Raw genomic sequence first — 17,913 nt, forward strand, 5'->3', positions numbered from 1 at the left:
GGTGGTCGGGGGCGCGCCAAATGTCCGTCTTCCGCTGGGAGCTGCGCTGGGCGACGGGCGGGCGTGCTGGCGGCGGCGGCGGTGGACGACGGAACTGCGGCGTTACGGGGCCCTGGCGCGAGCGCGGAGGGGGGCCTTGACGACGGGCGACGGCGGCGTAGGTCATCGCTTGCGGCTGTGGTTGAGGCAATACCGGAACTTCTGGCACTTCTAGTGATCGCTGAACCTCTTCTTTAACTATGTCAGCGATTGAAGTCACCTGAGGATGCGATCTTGGGAATAATTTCTGTAGTTCTTCCCGTACAACCGCTCTGATCGTCTCGTGCAGGTCGTCGGCGCCTAGAGCTTGAGCTTCGGCGTAGTTTGTCAGTGCACGGCGGTTGTATTGCCTGGCTCGCATTTCAAGGGTCTTCTCGATGGTTGTGGCCTCCGAAACAAATTCTGCCACAGTCTTGGGCGGGTTGCGCATCAATCCAGTGAATAGATGCTCTTTGACGCCCCGCATCAAGAACCGAACTTTCTTTTCCTCTGACATATCGGGGTCGGCGTGGCGGAAGAGGCGAGTCATCTCCTCCGTGAAGATTGCGATGTTCTCGTTCGGCAATTGCACTCTGGTTTCTAATAAAACTTCGGCCCTTTCTTTTCGCACGACATTCGTGAAAGTCCTCATGAAGTTCTCACGAAATAGGTCCCACGTCACCAGGGTGGTCTCTCTGTTCTCAAACCAAGTCCGAGCAGCATCATCTAATGAAAAATACACATGGCGCTGCTTGTCGTCGTCGCTCCATTTGTTGAACGTCGCGGTCCTCTCGTATGTCTCCAGCCAGGTTTCAGGGTCTTCAGCCGATGATCCACGAAAAGTCGGTGGCTCCCGAGGTTGCTGCAGCAGGATGGGGGACGCTGGTGCTGCCATTTTGGTCGTTGACTTGGCCTTGATTGCAGTGGTCTTTTCGGGAAGAAGTGCGAGCTCCGGCACAAGTCCTTGCTGCCTACGGCTAGCTCGCTGGTCCTTGGCGACGTTGGTCTCGTTCTCCGGTTTCGGGCTTGGGTCGCGGCTTTGCGGGGGCGTTCGGTGCATGAACGAACTAGCACCTCCACCAGATGTCACGTAGTAGTGACGGTAGAGAAAACAGTCACAAAACTGTGTATGACGAAACTGGTTGTTTATTGGGCGAACCTGTGCCCACAAAAGCAAGCTACACTCAAAGCACAACGATAGCGGCGAACACAGTCGGCGATCGTCGAAAATCTGATCAGCGGCGAAACGCGTCGGCTTTTATACCTGAGTCATCGAAGGTTCCAGATTAATCCCTGATGCCCGCGTGTCTTCCAGAAAGTTCTAGACAATTCGCGTCGCTCATACAATCAGATTACATGGGCGTCGGTGACCACAGACGACGGATAGAAGCATTGATAACGTCCGAGAAGCTTCCAATGCAGGCGCGTCCTGCGCCGAGCGATAACGTTTAACATTTGTCAGCCAATGTTGAAAGCGGCTACCGGTGAAAGATAAACATGTATACGTGTCAATATCGTCGACTGTAATTCCTGCTTTCAGCTGCAGCGTCACCGACCTCGTCGTTGAGCCCTTGTCCAATATACCTTGAACACGCCAGCGTTCTTTCGCCGCGTCTGTCACCTTTCCGTATGGCGCAAGAGCTTGTCGTATGTCTTCGTCTGACACGCTTGGCAGCAACCAGTGTAGCTTCATGCGGACACCTTGGTTGTTGGGGTCAACGACAATGCAGCGTCGTCCTTTGACGGTGATGGTCACTGCATCAAGCAGCTTCTTAGTTGCTTCCGCCGTCTTCATCATGACCGCCCAGACGTGGTTCATCTGGTACCCCCCCCCCCCCAAAGCAACTACTTCGGGGAGCAGTTCCAGACGAACCAGAGCGTCACGGAAATCCTCAACTTTGTACGGTCTTCCATGGACGTCCGCGTGTAGAAAAAATGTCACAGTTTCGCCCTAAGGGCGAAGCAATGAATGCTATAGCAACACAGTAATGTCATACGAAGTAAGGTGAGCTGCTTTGGTAGCAATATGAATTGTGGTAAACATGAGCTGATTAAGTAAGCAGGTGTGCTGCGGCGTAAGTAGACCGACATGAAGAGAGACTCGATGACCACGAGAAGGCGCGTGTGAAACGGCGGTGTTGATGAGAAGCGCTTCCGTGGGCAGCGCGTGCGAAGGGACACACCTGTAGCGCTGCACTGCCGATCCGGGCAGCATTGCATGTGTAGCGTGCGTTGGAAAATGTGGCCCGACTATTACTAACTGAATGAACAAGCGTGGTGTGAGCGCGCACAAACAAACATGAATAGATCACACTGAATGACTGTAGACAACGACTGTCAAAACGCTGGCAGCAAGGCCGCAGCGGGCGAAGGTACGTGCGGTCTATCGCTGCAACGGAAACTGAGCGGCGAATGCACAGCGCATAAAGGTCAGAGCCGTGTGGAGATAAGAGACGGTGTGGGCGAGCGACGAGCGCGGTTGTTGGCAGAGTAGAAGTGCGCCCCCCCCCCCCCCCGCACCCTCCGGCGCTGGCTTCCCGCTTCCTTGCTTGCGCTTGGAATTGAGTGCGTTCGCTCTCCGTGATAGCGCGCGTCCCCGCACGCTTCCGCTCGGGTATACGGCGCGCGGCGAAGATTTTATCTATACGGAACCACACGGCGACGGCGACGGCAGAAATCCGGTTGAAGTGCCCATATAATTGCTATCGCAATAAAACAGTATTAAGGACAATTCGTCCGGTAGGCAAGTGCGGCAAAACTACCTGATAGTCGTAGTCGTCAAAAAAGGTCACAGTTTCGCCCAAAGGGTGAAGCAATGAATGCGATAGCAACACAGTAATGTCATACGAAGTAAGGTGAGCGGCTTTGGTAGCAATATGAATTGTAGTAAACATGAGCTGATTAAGTAAGCAGGTGTGCTGCGGCGTAAGTAGACCGACATGAAGAGAGACTCGATGACCACGAGAAGGCGCGTGTGAAACTGTGGTGTTGAGAGAATCGCTTCCCATGGGCAGCGCGTGCGAAGGGACACACCTGTAGCGCTGCACTGCCGATCCGGGCAGTATTGCATGTGTAGCGGGCGTTGGAAAATGTGGCCCGACTATTACTAACTGAATGAAAAAATTGTCGCAGTTTCACCCAAAAGGCGAAGCACCAATTGCGATAGCAAATTAGTAGAGAGCTATACGGAGTAAGGATAGTAGTTTTATCAGCTGTATAAACTTGGACATGCAGCAGCACCAGCAACGCGCAGAACTGTTGTCGATGCCGTCGGCGTATTGCCCGCGTTCGCACCGAACGCGCGCGGCGTTTTTATATAAATACGTATTTGGTGCCGCAGCTAAACGTCGCCTCCCCTCCCTCCCTCCCTCCCGTCCCCCCACAGCCTCTTGCGCGACCAAAAAAGTTGCGTTTGCTCTCTATCTATGGAGAGGAGGAAAGAGACGCTTAATTCGGCAGCCCTTCAGTGAGCACGGCGCAGAACGCGCGTTTGCTCTCCGACGCGCGTTCGCTCCCCGTGAAAGCGCGCGTCCCTCGCGCCCTTTCACTCGCACATACAGTGTCCGGAGCGCGGCGACGATTTCATCGTCGTTGGCGTCATACGGAACCTCACGGCGACGGCGAAAGCAACAGCGACGGCGACGACGACGGCAACGCCGACGGCAGAAACCTGTTTGGAGTGTCCATATAATTGCTATCGCAATAATAAGCCTGGTGTGAGCGCGCACAAACAAACATGAATAGAACACGCTGAATGACTCTAGACAAAGACTGTTAAAACGCTGGCAGCAAGCGCATACGCCGCAGCGGCGAATGCACAGAGGTCAGAGCCGTGTAAGAGACGGTACGGGCGAACGACGAGCGCGGTTGTTGGCAGAGTAGAAGTGCGCCCCCCCCCCCTCCCGCTCCCTCCGGCGCTGGCTTCCCGCTTCCTTGCTTGCGCGTGGGAGATTGAGTGCGTTCACTCTCCGTGACGCGCGTCCCCGCACGCTTCCGCTCGGGCATACGGCGCGCGGCGAAGATTTTATCTATACGGAACCTCACGGCGACGGTGACACCGACGGCAGAAATCCGGTTGAAGTGTCCATATAATTGCTATCGCAATAAAACAGCATTCCTGTTACCGCGGCCGTTCACGGCCGCCAACACCGCTCCCTCGGAGCACATGATAACACGTCCGTTCAATACGGTGCCCGGAAGTGGAATCTATTGCGCCACGGAGCCGGCTGCTCTGCGCTCTCCCCACCACGCACACGCTACAGAAAATCTACTAGAATAAATACAGCAAAAAAGCATCAAAAAGCAGAAGCTTCGCCCCCGGGAGGGCTCGATGCTCCAACCTTTCGGTTAACAGCTGAACGCGCTAGCCGGTTACGCCACGGAGGCTTTTTTTTTCTTTATTGCCTGCTTTGACACTAGCGAAAAAATACAAATGCATATATACAGTGCACCGACATCACATCAGGCGGGATTGTCATATTAAAATTTCTTGAGGCACACCAGCTCATCAAGAATGCTAACCCAGTCTGCGGGTTCATTCTGTGCACGATACACTTCTCGTAAAAAAGAAACACTTTCAATGAAGTTCTCTCGCGTAGAGCGCACATTGGCGTCAGCATGACGAACAGCCATTCTCGTCGTCCACAAACTGTGGAGGCCCAGGAGCATGAACATATCAAAAGGTATTCCTTGATCACTTTCAACTGGCAGGAATCGAATTCCATACGGGGTTATGGGGAGTTCTTTTTTGAGAGTGCGCTGCAAGACATCCCAATGAAATACTGCGTCCCGACAATCAATGAAGGCATGTTCAATTGTTTCGGGCTTTCTACACAGCAAGCAGTTGGTTGTCCACGGTACGAATATTCCTTTCTGTTCAAGCCATACTTTAATGGGAAGGGTGTTTGTGTGTAGCTGGAAAAAAAATGTTTTCGCAGCAGGTCTTACAGGCATCCTTTTGACTCGTTTCAGCACATCTTTTCCTGGGCCTCCACACTGAACCGTCCTATCGAGTGGGGTAGGTAGCATGCTGTCAAAAAAATCGACGTACAGTGTTTTTATTTCTCACTGAGCACAAATACTCCAACGAAAACCGTGCACAGAGTATTCGAAAAGACGCAACTACTTCACGATAATAACCAGTCGCTCTTCTACTGATAACACTGGATGTAGTTAAAACAAATTCCGGCAGTTCTGTTGCCATTCTCGCCTGAATGACAGTGCGGAGAAAAGCATTTCTTTCATCAAGTAGGAAAAAGAACCGCGATACAATCTGTCTAATGAACAAGTGTGAGAGCCCAAGGCCTCCACTGCGAACACTGCGAAAAAGGTTTTGTGCGGCTGGTTCGCTCCCAAGTGGAGTTCCATATAAAGGTGGCAAACACTCGATGCACTTTTTGAACATTGACGCGAGACATGAACATTACTTGCAGTATATACCAGATTTTGGCAATCAAAAAACACTGCAAGCTGAGGCACGCGCAAACACTGATAATCCCTGGCGTTGCCATCCCTTTATCTTTTCTTTCATCAATTCTGTTTGTCCGCTCCATAGCTGCGTCGAGTCTTGATAGTGCTCAAGGGGAACACATAGATAAGGTGGAGGCACTGTAGTCCATTGCATTCCGTCGAAATTAGGGGGCATCGCGTCCCACCTTCCATGCCATATGCCAACACTTTTTTCGAAGTTTATCTGGGCACCCGTGTACTTACAGAAAGATCTTGCCAGGCGGACAGCCTCGATCACGCTTTCCTTGTCTTCACAAAAGATGGTGACGTCATCTGCATAGGCTAGCATTTTAACTTCAAGCGGCGTGCAGCCTAAAACCACGTATGTTTACATCATGGATGACTGCCACACAAAATGGTTCGAGGTATACGGCAAAAAGAAATGGAGACAAAGGACAGCCTTGTCGTACAGACGAGCGGACTGGCACCTTCGAACTAAAGCATCTGCGTTGAACACACTTCATAAGCCATTTTAACGCCCTCTAAAATGATGTTCCCAACATTACATTGCTGCAATATAGAGAAAAGCACCTCATGTGACACCCGGTCGAAGGCCTTCGCAAGGTCGCGCTGGAACATCGCCACCCGACCCCCAATGTCATCACAACATTCTAGCACATTCCTTGCAATGTGGGTGTTGGTGAAAATTGTGCGGCCTTTAATGCCACATCTCTGGTGTGGCCCTACAAGCTCCTTAATCACGCTTTGGAATCGTCCAGCCAGTACTTTCATAAAGATGTTGTAATCTGTGTTGGTCAGACTTATCGGTCTGTATGAACCTACTAAAAGAAGCTGTTCCCGGTCATCGGTATGTGGAATCAACACTACGTGTGACATGCGGAATGAGGGTGCCACTTTTTTAACTTCATAAGCTTCTGAGAGTATATATATATATATATATATATTGTACTGGAGATTATCGGTCATCATCATCATCATCATCAGCCTATATTTCTGTCCACTGCAGGACGAAGGCCTTTCCCTGCGATCTCCAATTACCCCTGTCTTGCGCTTGCGTATTCCAACTTGCGCCTGCGAATTTCCTAACCTCATCATCCCACCTGACTTTCTGCCGTCCTCGACTGCGCTTCCCTTCTCTTGGTATCCATTCTGTAACCCTAATGGTCCACCGATTATCGGTACTGACACGGTAAAGTGTGAAAGAGGAAGTCGACGAACTAGGAGTGCACGCTCGATCGGTGTCCAGCTGAGACTGCTCCGTCTTGTACGTCAGTCAGACGCCCTGTGGACTTGCAAGAACATCCCGTGACATTTGGTGGAGGTGCGGGGTAACGTTTTCCCCGACCTGGAGCTCCGCAGCCGTACGTTGCCATCTGCGGCCACAATGACCGACGACGCCGGCCCTTCGCAATCCGCTCCCGCCCCCCCGGCTGTTGTGTGTTCTGGTGCGGTACGTCAGCGCGACCCTGCCATCTTCAGCGGCACCGACGATCACGACGTGGAGGACTGGCTTGCATAGTAAGACCGCGTTAGCGCGCATAACAAGTGGTCTGATCGCGACAAGCTGACCAACGCCATCTTTTATCTGACTGATGTGGCACATCTGTGGTTTAGAAACCGCGAAGCCGAATTTCCAACCTGGTCAGCTTTCACCGAGACCCTCACTTCGGTCTTCGGCCGTCCCGCTGTGCGCAGACTCCGTGCTGAACACCGTTTGCGTGGTCGCGCTCAACAAAGCGGTGAAACCTTCACGAGCTACATTGAGGACGTCATCGACCTCTGTAAGCGCGTAAATGCGTCCATGACCGAAGCCGATAAGATAAGGCACATTATGAAAGGCATAGACGACGATGCCTTCCATATGCTCGTGGCCAAGAATCCTACGACAGTTGCACAAGTAATTGAGCTCTGTCAAAGCTTCGACGAGCTGCGCAAGCAGTGCCTTTCCATCCGGCGCACCAGTGTGCAGTCCGCGGACCTCTCGGCCTTGGAGCCTGGATGCCTTGGCGCTGATCACTCTGGCTTGCTGCCGCAGATTCAACAATACATTCGGGAAGAAGTGGCTCGCCAGCTCTCTCTTGTAGCGTGTGTTGCTGAGCCTGCTTCCACGCTAGAACCATCGCTCCGTCGTGTCATCCAAGCACAAGTTTCTGAGGCGCTTCTGAGTTTCGACGACGCGCTTACGCCCACTCAACGCAGTGAAGTTGTTGAACTTCTTGAACGTTTTCGTGCTTCTTTCGACCTCGGCCAACCTTGCTTGGGGCGCACGACAGCAGTTGTTCACCGTATTGACATCGGTCACCATGCTCCGCTGCGCCAACGTCCATACCGTGTTTCCGCAGCCGAACGCCGTGTCATTGACGAACACGTAGACGACATGCTGAAACGAGGTGTGATCCAGCCCTCCCACAGTCCTTGGGCGTCTCCGGTCGTGCTGGTGCGGAAAAAGGATGGCTCAATCAGGTTTTGCGTCGATTACCGCCGACTCAACAAGATTACCCGCAAGGATGTTTATCCCCTACCACGCATCGACGACGCCCTGGATTGCCTACAGGGAGCTGAGTTCTTCTCTTCACTGGATCTGCGCTCCGGGTACTGGCAAGTGCCGATGGCTGAAGCCGACCGCCCAAAAACGGCTTTTGTAACTCCTGATGGATTTACGAGTTCAATGTAATGCCTTTCGGCCTTTGCAACGCGCCTGCAACTTTCGAGAGAATGATGGACGCTATTCTCAGGGGTCTTAAATGGCACACATGCCTTTGCTACTTAGACGACATTGTGGTCTTTTCTACCGATTTCGATACGCATCTCGCCCGCCTTGAGCAAGTTCTTGCCTGTCTCACGTCAGCTGGGTTGCAACTCAATTTGAAAAAATGGCATTTTGGTGCCCGTAAGCTTACCATCCTAGGCCACGTCGTCTCCAAAGAGGGAATTCTGCCTGATCCTTCCAAACTTCGCGCCGTTGCTGAGTACCCCAGGCCCACTACTCTAAAGGAAGTACGGAGCTTTATCGGTTTGTCTTCCTATTTCCGGCCTTTCATTCGTAATTTTGCCTCGATCATCGCTCCCTTGACGCAGCTTCTTAATGGCTCGTCAGATCTGTCGGCTTGGAACTCGGAGTGTGACGAATCATTTATGAGGCTCCGCCGGCTCCTCACGTCCCCTCCAGTACTGCGCCACTTCGACCCCAATGCGCCTACTGAGATACATACGGATGCTAGCGGTGTCGGACTTGGCGCCATTCTCGCCCAACGCAAAGATGGCTTTGACGAGTACGTTGTCGCATATGCCAGCCGCACCCTAACGAAGGCAGAATCCAACTATTCTGTGACGGAAAAAGAATGTTTGGCGATTGTTTGGGCAATCAGCAAATTTCGTACTTATATTTACGGCCGTCAGTTTCACGTTGTCACTGATCACCATGCCTTATGCTGGTTATCGTCCTTGAAAGATCCCAGTGGCCGCCTCGCTCGTTGGGCCTTACGGCTGCAAGAGTAATACGTGTCATTTATCGCTCTTGACGCAAACATTCAGATGCCGACGTCCTATCCCGTTCTCCGCTACTTCCTGCCTCAGTTTGCTCCTTACCTCCCACCTGCGATTTGTCAGCTCTTAGCTTCAACGACATGCCGGCCGAGCAGCGTAAAGATCCCTGGATCTCTCTACTGCTGGACTTCCTCTCTCACCGCTCATCTGCGTCTCTCTCACGCGCCGTGCGTCGTCAAGCACACCACTTTGCCATCCGCGACGACCTTTTGTATCGACGGAATTACCTCACCGACGGCCGTCGATGGCTGCTCGTTATCCCCAGTCACTAGCGCTCGCACATCTGCGCCGCTTTCCACGATGACCCCCAATGTGGCCACGCCGGCGTCTTCAAAACGTATTCCCGTCTTCGTCTTCGATTCTACTGGCGAGGCATGTACAGATTCGTTCGCCAGTACGTCCGTTCATGTGCAACGTGTCAACGCCGCAAGACCCCTCCTCAGAGTTCTGCAGGTCCCCTGCAACCTTTACCCTGCCCTGCTCGACCATTCGACCGTGTTGGAATTGATCTTTACGGCCCCCTTCCAAGCACTCCGGACTGTAACCGGTGGATCATTGTCGCCGTAGACCACCTCACACGGTACGCCGAAACATCTGCGCTGCCAGCGTCCACCGCGAAAGACGTCGCTTGCTTCCTTCTTCGCCACCTCATTCTGCGACACGGTGCTCCACGTGAATTATTAAGTGACCGTTGGCGCGTCTTTCTCTCCAATGTCATCGCGGCCCTGCTAAAGGAGTGCAACATCGTTCATCGCACCGCTTCCGCCTACCATCCACAAACTAACGGCATGACGGAACGTTTCAATCGTACGCTTGGCGACATGCTTGCCATGTATGTGTCTGGCGATCACTCCAATTGGGACCGGGTTCTTCCTTTTGTCACTTAGGCCTATAACTCTGCCCCGCAAACTACCACCGGCTTCTCTCCGTTCTTTCTTCTATATGGCCGAGAACCTTCCTGCCTCTTGGACACCATTCTCACTTACCGTACTGGCGCTTCTGAAGTGACCCCTGTTTCAGAAGCAGCTGCTTATGCTGAAGAATGTCGCCAACTAGACCGCTCGTTCACCACCCTAAATCAGTGGCGCCAAAAATCACGCCATGACGCATCCGCTCCCAGTGCCCACTATTCTCCCGGAATGCTTGTTTGGCTTCGGGTCCCGGCTACTTCCCCCGGCCAATCCACTAAGTTTTTGTCCAACTACCACGGTCCCTACCGCGTACTGCCGCAAGCATCACCTGTGAACTATGTGAACGAGCCGCTCGCGCCGTCTTCTGATCGCCGTTGCCGAGGGCGCGAAATAGTTCATGTAGCACGGCTTAAACCGTGTTACGACCCGCCGATGCTGTCTTTTCCCTAGGTCGCCAGGATGGCTTCTTTCTGTGCGGGGGGTGATTGTACGGGAGATAATCGGTACTGGCACGGTAAAGTGTGAAAGAGGAAGTCGACGAACTAGAGTGCACGCTCGATCGGTGTCCAGCTGAGACTGCTCCGTCTTCTTGTACGTCAGTCAGACGCCCTGTGGACTTGCAAGAACATCCCGTGACATTATATATATATATATATATATATATATATATATATATATATATATAGTCTCTGCAAAATACAGGAAAACTCTTGAGTGAATGATTTGTAAAACTTGGCGCCTAGGCCGTCTGGCCCTGGCGACTGTCCTGACGGCAACTCCTCTATCGCCCTTTCAATCTCTGGTATACTTATTGGCGTTTCAAGGCTTTCTCTAACGCCGTCTTCCAACCTTGGCATTTCGCTCATGAATTCGCTGTCGAAGCCTAGTCCAGAGCGTGCCCCATTGCCTTACAATTCCCGATAATGCTCAACGAAGGCTCTCTCGATTAAGGCAGCTTCTGACGTCACCTCGTTTTGAAAACGTATCAGCTTAATCTCCTTTCTTGACGCTTGCCGCTTTTCATCGCTCATTGCCCGTTTGTTTGGCATCTCACCCATCCATAACCGTTCGCTCCGAGCATGTATAACTGCAGCTTTGTATCGCTCTGCGTCAATAACTTCCAGCTCATGTCTTACTTTCTTTACATTTTCCGCAACCTGATCATGAACCGTATTTTGTACGCTCAAAAGAAATTCTAGTTGTCTTTGCAGCTCTCTTTGTTTCTGCAGTTCTTCATGCTGGCGGCTGCTTCCTCTTTCAATCGCAATGAACTTAACTTGGGCCTTAAATTCTTCCCATGCAGCCATAAATTTGTCATGCTTGTTTGTCATCAACTCTAATATCTTTTCCTTTACTCTGCGCACAAATGGCTCATCATCAAGCAGCTTTTCGTTGAATTTCCACGTGTTCCACTTGAATCGTGTTCTCTTAACCTTTTCCCCCATCACGAAGCTCACTAAGCTATGATTCGTGAACGATAGCGGTGTGACGTTATAACTGTTACAAGGGGGGATCAAATCTAGTGAAACATACACTCTGTCCAGCCTTGCTCGGCTGTTTCCTTGAATGTGTGTGTACTGCGGAATCGTACCATCAGGGAAAATTTGACCCACATCTTCTAAGTTGTGATCGTCAATTAGTGAGCTCAAAAAGAGAGCGCTTTTATCACGAACATGTTCCCCTCTGTTTCGATCTTCCGCAGAACATACACAATTAAAATCACCAAGAAATATGATGTAGCGATCACACTTTAGATACTGCTCTATACACTCAAAATACAACGATCGGTCATTCACAATGTTCGGCGCATTAACGCATATGAGCCGCCACGACGCTCCGGAAAAAGAAAAATCGACAATGAGCATGCGGCCAGTTTGACATGCAGTTACACGTTCTTCAATAATGCCAGCACTCTTCCGTATAAGCAACGCGCACCCGCCTGATGTACCATTAGCATGGCATACGCACACATTGTAATGCGCCGTGAAAGGCGTCACCATGCGATCGGTCTGCTCTTGAGTTTCGACCTTAGTTTCTTGTAAAGCGACAACATAGAGTTCCTTCTCCATACACAAGCGACTCAGTTGATACTGTCTGCTTCGCGCTCCGAGGCCACGAACATTTAAAGTGGCCACTCTGAATGCTGTCTCTAATTTCACCGCCAATAGTCTGTATAAGCAAGCCGATCGCAAGGTGCCGCTGGAAAACAAATCATCCCAACACTTAGTAAAACACCTTCCAAAAACAAATGCTCAACGAAAAGTCGCTCTAACCACACGCGTACCTTTACGGTGTACGCGTACGCTAATTCTGAGGTAGCACCCATCTCTTGACGACGCTAGTCCGGGCGCCCCAGTAGGCGCCGGGTCCTAGGCGGGTGGCTCTTCCGCCGTCGGTCTGTCCGGCGGGATGTTCGGTTTCGGGCGAATGGACGCCCGACGACTCGCCTGGGTTTTTTGCGGCGGTTCGCCTTTGGTCTCATTGTCGAAGTCCTCCTCCTGGCTGCTCGTTACGTCCCTTGCTCTCTTCGTAGCCGCACAGCTTGCACTCGCGTCTGCGACGTCCATAATTGCAGTTGCTGGCCCGTGCTCTGCTGTACTCGCCCCGGCAGTGGCGAGTTCTATGGCCGTTTCTTCTTTGCCTTTTCCGTCACTTGTCTGCACTGCAGCTTTCTGCTCAGTAGTTACCACAGTTGCTACCTTCGAGGCTATAGAAGCCTGCTCAGTGGGCCTCGCAATTGTGTCGGCCGACAGTACTTGCGCGCGGAAAGACTCATTCACGTCAGCTTCATCCATTAACAGGTCAGCCACGTCCTCCCGAAGCGCCGGTCCCGTTATGGACGCGTAGGTCTTAACACACTCCGTCTCATCATGGCCGCAGCGACGGCAAACTGCACATCTCGGGACGCGACAGTAACGTCGAGCATGGCCGGTGCTTCGGCATTTCAGGCAAAGTGGTGCTCTGCCTGGTACAACAACTAAGGTCTGCTCACCAGCGACACGAAGTTGATGAGGCAGGTCTTCCACGGTCATACCCGGCTTCAAAACCAACGACACCGCACGCGTTGACGATGCTTTATCTTGCACTCCGTGGACACGCCATTTCTCCCGGAAGACGTCCGTGACGTTCCCGAACGGTGAAAGGGCGGTGCGTATGTCCTCGTCCGTCAAGTTGTGTAACATCCAATGCAGCTTCAGCCGCACGGCCTGGTTGGCTGGATCAACCACGATGCACCGGTGTTCATTCACCTTTGCTTCCTTGCCGCTTGCAAGCCTTTTCACACCTTCATCGCTCTTGAAAGTCACTGCCCAAACGTGGCTCATTTGATACGCCCCTAATGCGATAACATCCGGCAGTAGGCCTAAGCTAGCCAGTGCGTCGCGGAAATGCTCCACCCGATACGGCCTGGCACGCACATCAGCATGTAAAAACAATGTATTTGGAGCAATCCGGCCTGCAGGCAGTTGAGGCTGCAAAACTTGATAGTCCGGGTCTTGTGAACCAAAATTCCTGATACCGCGGCCCTGCTGGGCCGCTGAAGCCGCTCCTATGGAGCTCATGTTCGACACGTCCGCTCGCTAGCGCGGCAGAAAGCCGAGTCCCGCCACGGAGGCGGCTCTCCTGCGCTCTCCCCCCCACGCAAACACTACAGGGAATCGACCAGATTAAATAGAGCAAAAAAACATTCGAAATGGAGAAGCTTCGCCCCCGGGAGGGCTCGAACCTCCAACCTTTCGGTTAACAGCCAAACGCGCTAGCCGATTGCGCCACGGAGGCGACTGTCTTTTCCTTTTTTTTTTATTGCCGGTCTTTGACAACGTACAGAGCCCACACTACAGAACAAAATCACAAAAATAACTACAAAACATATTGAAAAACATGAAAGCCACCAGTCCTACATGGACTGGCGTTGTCTAACTAAAATTCTTTTAAAGCTGTCAGAGGTTCTAGCCTCGACAGCCAATCGGGTACACAATATTGTGTTTTCTTTATTGCAATAAAGCGAGACATACTCTCTCGAAAATAAATACGTGCAGGCCTAGCGTCTGGGTCACAATTGTACCCAGCCATCCTTGCCCGCCATAAACAGTGGAGGCCCTGGAGCATTTGTAAATCGTGTGGAACTCCGTCCTCATTGTTTATCGCTAGGTACCTTATCCCATGCGGACTCAATGGAAAATCCTTCTTGATTGTCCGTTTCAGGACGTCCCAGAAGTAGACGCATTCCCAGCAATGCAAGAACACATGATCTATGGTTTCAGGTTGCTTGCAGATCAAGCAATGTGAGCCCCATGGTACAAGGAAGCCACGTTCTTCCATGAATGTTTTCACTGACAGTGTTCCTGCGTGTAGCCTAAAAAAAGAATGTTTTTACCCCCAGTAGGCACCTCCATTCTTTTCACCCGTTTAAGGACATCCTGTCCTGGTCGTCGACTGTATACTGCTCTGTACAATGGCACTGGGAATACAATATCGCATAAATCTCTATATAACGTCTTTCTCTTCACGCCAGATAAATAATCGTAAGAAAAACGCACACACAGAAAGCGCACACTATCAACAACTTCTTTTAGATAGCCGCGAATCGTTCCTGGCATACTATTGGTACTAACAATGAGTGCCGGCAAAGCGGCTCTTACTGAGCTGTGATACCGTACGCAAAAATGGATCACGCACATCTCGTAAAAACAAAAATCTATTGACAAGCTGTCGCACAAAAAGATGCGCCAACCCCAGACCCCCACGGAGGCGACTGTCCTGCGCTCTCCCCACCACGCACACACTACTGAAAATCTACCAGAATAAATACATCAAAAAAGCAGTAAAAAGGAGAAGCTTCGCCTCCGGGAGGGCGCGAGCCTCCAACCTTTCGGTTAACACCCGAACGTGCTACTGAGGCGGCTGTCCTGCGCTCTCCCCACGACGCACACACTACATAAAATCTACCAGAATAAATACAGCAAAAAATCAGTAAAAAGGAGAAGCTTCGCCCCCGGGAGGGCTCGAACCTCCAACCTTTCGGTGAACAGCCGAACGCGCTAGCCGATTGCGCCACGGAGGCGGCTGCTCTGCGCTCTCCCCACCACGCACATGCTACAGAAAATCTACCAGAATAAATACAGCAAAAAAGCATCAAAAAGGAGAAGCTTCGCCCCCGAGAGGGCTCGAACCTCCAACCTTTCGGTTAACAGCCGAACGCGCTACGGCGGCTTTTTTTTTTTATTCGCTTGAAGGTACATCATGTACAAAGAACAACAGAAGGACAAAACACTTTTACAGAAATAATGACACTGAATAATGTTAAAATAACGTCAAGCACACTTTGCTTGGCGTGGGATGATTAAAAGTGCTTTAATGAGATGAGATCATTGAGAACGGGTAACCATTCCGGCGGATCTTCGCCTGCACAATATACATCCCTCGTGTACGCTATAATTTCTATAAAATATTCCATAGCTGGGCGTGCGTTTACATCGGCATGCCTCACCGCCATACGCGTCTTCCATATTGAGTGCATGCTCAACAACATAAACGTATCATACGGTATGTCACTTTCACACTCAACCGGCAAAAAACGAATCCCGTATGGTGTTATAGGGAGGTCTTTCTTTAATGTTCGCTGCAGGATGTCCCAGTGAAATACAGCATCCCAACAGTCCAAAAAGATGTGATTGATACTCTCCGGCTTACGGCATAAAAGACAATTAATACTCCAAGGAACAAATAGGCCCTTTTCCTTTAACCATGGTTTCACTGGCAATGTACCGGTATGTAGTTGAAAAAAAAAAGGTCTTAGCTGATGGGCGTACTGGCATTCTTTTCATTCGCTTAAAAACATCTTTTCCGTGCCCGGTTCCATACATCGTTCGATACAAGGGTACTGGCATCCTTACATCGATAAGATCGTTATATAGCCACCTTTTTTTCTACTTCGCACAAGTACTGCAGAGAAAAACGAACCTTTAATATATTGAACGCCAATACTACTTCGCGCAGATAACCACGTATACCCCCACGCCCTCCACAAGAAGAAGATACGATGAACTCCGGTAAATAATAGCATAATCTAACTTGTAACATGGTGCGCAAGAATGGGTGACCCTGATCGTGTAAGAAAATAAACCTTGACACAATCTGCCTTAAAAACAAATGGGCCAATCCCAGCCCACCGGCTTTCACTGGTCGAAAAAGATTTGTACGACGCGTACGCTCCCATTGGGAGCCCCAAACAAAAGTGGCAAAGACTCTGTGTATCTTCTTAATGCCTAATCTATTCATGCACAGCCCCTGAAGTACGTACCAAACTTTCGCCGCTAAGAACATGTTGCAGACTGTTGACCGTGTGAATATAGAGATGTTTTTCCCTCCCCACTTATTTGTTTTCTCCTTCAACACTTCTGTTTCGTCCTTCCAGTATTCATTGGGATCTTTATATCGCTCCAGTGGCACACCCAGATATTTGGTTGGCACGGTCCTCCATCTGACATTTTCATAGAAATCTGGCATTGCCTCCCAGGTGCCATGCCACAAAACTACACACTTATCCCAATTTATTGCACTACCGGGCCATATGCAGTACTTGTCGGCTACTTTCGCAGCTTCGCTAATACTTTCCCTATCTTCACAAAAAAAAACGGCAATATCATCAGCATAAGACAACACTTTGATCTCCGCCATCATAAGCTTAAAACCCCGTACTTTGTTATTGTGAATTATGCTCAAACAAACAGGCTCTAAATAAATAGCAAACAACAGTGGTGAATTTGAGCACCCTTGGCGGACGCTCCTGGCGATTTTAAAACTTTCAGTGACTTCTTTGTTAATTGCAATGTTAGCCTCACAATTTTTATACGCCATTTTCACACCATCTAAGACAACATTCCCGACATTTACATGTTCCAATACGGAAAAAAGTACGTCATGAACAACACGATCAAAAGCGTTCTCGAGATCTAGTTGTAACATCGCGACTTGTCTGTCCCATGCATCACAGCATTCGAGGATGCTCCTTCCTGTGTGGATGTTCGTTCCTATTGTTCGGCCCTTTATGCCGCACGTATGGTGAGGACCTACGATTAACTGTATTACAGTCTGCAATCTCTTTGCTAGCACCTTCATGAACACCTTATAATCGACATTAGTTAGGCTTATAGGACGGTAAGCACTCACAAATAAAAACTCCACCGGATCGTCAATTTTTGGTATCGGTACCATACGCGACCTTCTAAAGGATGGCGGTGCTTCCTTTATTGCGTACGCCTCAGCGAAGCGCTGAAAAAGAGCCCTCGAGAGTTCATGCTTAAACGCTTTGTAAAAAGCAGCCCCAAGTCCGTCTGGACCCGGCGTTTTCCCTTCACTTAAATCATCTATTGCTCTTTCTATTTCAATTAAGCTAATTGTCATTTCAAGGCGTGACCTGGTTTCATTGTCTAAAGTGGGCATCAGCGACAAGAATTCACTGTCGAAAGAGGCCTTGCTGTTAACGCTGAATCCAAGCAATGCTTTGTAATAATCTACAAACGCTTGTTGTATCTTAAGTTTGTCCATTGTAGTCTCTCCACCATATCGTATCTGTTTTATTTCCTTACGTGAAGCATTCCGCTTCTCTTCGCTCATGGATCGTTTCATGGGTGTTTCGCCGAGCCAGAGATGTTCTGCGCGTGCGCGTATAAATGCGCCTCTGTATTTTTCTGTATCTATTATCTCAAGCTGATTCTTTATTTTTCTTATTTCTTCAGAGAAAGTGCCTGGCTGCGCGCTCTCGACTGACAACAAGAATTGCAACTGACACTGTAGTTCCTTTTCTTTTCTCATTCCGGCGTAATGTTGAAGATCTCTCGATAGCTGTAATTTTAACTTCTTCCTTAAACCGCTCCCAGGCTTCAACAAATCTCCCTGACTCTAACAAGTGTAATTTTTCTATATGTACTTTTACTTCGTCCGCAAAAATTTTATCGTTAAGTAATTT

The 17,913-nt window shown here is 50.3% G+C and overlaps 2 non-coding genes across 2 annotated transcripts; both read right to left on the bottom strand.

The window, feature by feature from the left end:
* Positions 1-13,647: 13,647 nt before the first annotated feature.
* Trnan-guu (transfer RNA asparagine (anticodon GUU)) lies at positions 13,648-13,721 on the bottom strand. Its single transcript has one exon. It is a non-coding gene; the product is annotated as a tRNA-Asn (tRNA).
* A 1,211-nt stretch (positions 13,722-14,932) lies between these two features.
* On the bottom strand, positions 14,933-15,006 carry Trnan-guu (transfer RNA asparagine (anticodon GUU)). The gene has a single exon. It is a non-coding gene; the product is annotated as a tRNA-Asn (tRNA).
* Positions 15,007-17,913: the final 2,907 nt, after the last annotated feature.

The sequence above is a fragment of the Dermacentor silvarum genome, chromosome 1 (genome assembly GCF_013339745.2).
Source record: "Dermacentor silvarum isolate Dsil-2018 chromosome 1, BIME_Dsil_1.4, whole genome shotgun sequence".
In the NCBI taxonomy this organism is placed as follows: Eukaryota; Metazoa; Arthropoda; class Arachnida; order Ixodida; family Ixodidae; genus Dermacentor; species Dermacentor silvarum.